Raw genomic sequence first — 1432 nt, 5'->3', positions numbered from 1 at the left:
TAGAACTCAAATACATTATTCAGGAAAAATCCCAAGTCTCTGCGTTACTCTTACTTTCTTTGAAACAGCTGCATTCTCTTGAGACTTGCTTCATAGTCTGTATCAGCCTTTGGAACTGTCACCCAGAATTATTGCCTCCCAGAGGCTCTGTTCGATTCCATGTTATCAAGGGAAAATATTCTCATGAGGACTAGAATAGATGCCTTCATGGGCACTGATCCTTGCCTTGCTCTGCTACCCACTCATTCTCATGCCTATGACCCCAATCAGTAAGGAAATACATCTTAGAGAAGGGGATGTGTTAAGGTCCGATGTGCTGTGCCTAGGATTTCCTGGCATGTGCCCCAGGCCCTGCTTAGGCCTCTGCAAAATGGACAATGTCCACAGAAAGGGAAACAGGAACCACCATTACTGAATACCTACTCTGAGTCAGCTCATGGGTCCTTGCTGTGACCTGTGAAGAGAAACATTACTGACCCTACTTCAGAGCAAGGATGTAGGCTCAGAGATGTGACATGACCTGTCCAACTTACCCAGAAAGTAAGTGGCAGATTTGGGCTGGAACTTGTGTTACTCTACCAGAAAGCTCCTTGGGGCACATGAAGCTGCTTCAGGGAGTGGTAACCAGTTTGCACTTGATACATTCAAAGGGAGGGATACCCTCAGGGCAGGCCTCTGTTTCCTATGGCTGTGGCTATGGTCTCTGATTGGGGCCACAGGGCCCATGGAAAGATCACTCGCTGCCATCATCCTTCAGAGTAGCCCAGCACACTGGGAAGAGGCTGGGCTTTGGAGTCAGAGAACTAAGTTTAACCCCAGTCTCCCAATTCATTGGCTGTGTGATCTTGAGTTAGCTTCTTAATGTCTCTGAGCCTCAGTCTTCTTGTCAGTTAGAAATAAGGAAATTTGATATATAAATTCCTGCTGCTTGGAGCAATGGCTGATGCAAAGCTGCCTTGCCCTGGAAGAGAGGTGCATGGATGCAGACATGAGAAGGCCCAGGCCAAGGTGACCTCTGCTGTCCGAATATTTGGAAATACCCAAAACATCACTATTGGAGAGGGACTGTGAGCAACTAGTATGTGTTTTGGTTCTGGATAGAAGTTGAGTTCAGAGACAGAGGTTAAAAAAGTAAACCTTCCTACTTAAGGTGAGCCTGCAAAAAAAAAAAAAAAAAAAAAAAAATCTAGAGATTTTCAAGAGAAAATCTAGTGCTAAAAAAGATTGACAATTGTGAGCTGAATCCACAACAGATGAAATAAAAATGCTGGTGTGAAAATTACTTTTAAAAAAGTATATTTAGGATCCTCAAAGGGATAAAGAAATGGCATCTATTAACAAAATAGAAATTGATGAAATTAAATAGGCAAAATGAAACAGGACTGGTGGATATGAAAGAAAATCATTTGAAATCTTGTTGATATAAACAAAT

The sequence above is a fragment of the Halichoerus grypus genome, chromosome 1, assembly GCF_964656455.1.
Source record: "Halichoerus grypus chromosome 1, mHalGry1.hap1.1, whole genome shotgun sequence".
Taxonomy (NCBI): domain Eukaryota; kingdom Metazoa; phylum Chordata; class Mammalia; order Carnivora; family Phocidae; genus Halichoerus; species Halichoerus grypus.
The sequence above is the reverse complement of the archived record's forward strand: the minus strand, read 5'-3'. Positions refer to the sequence as shown.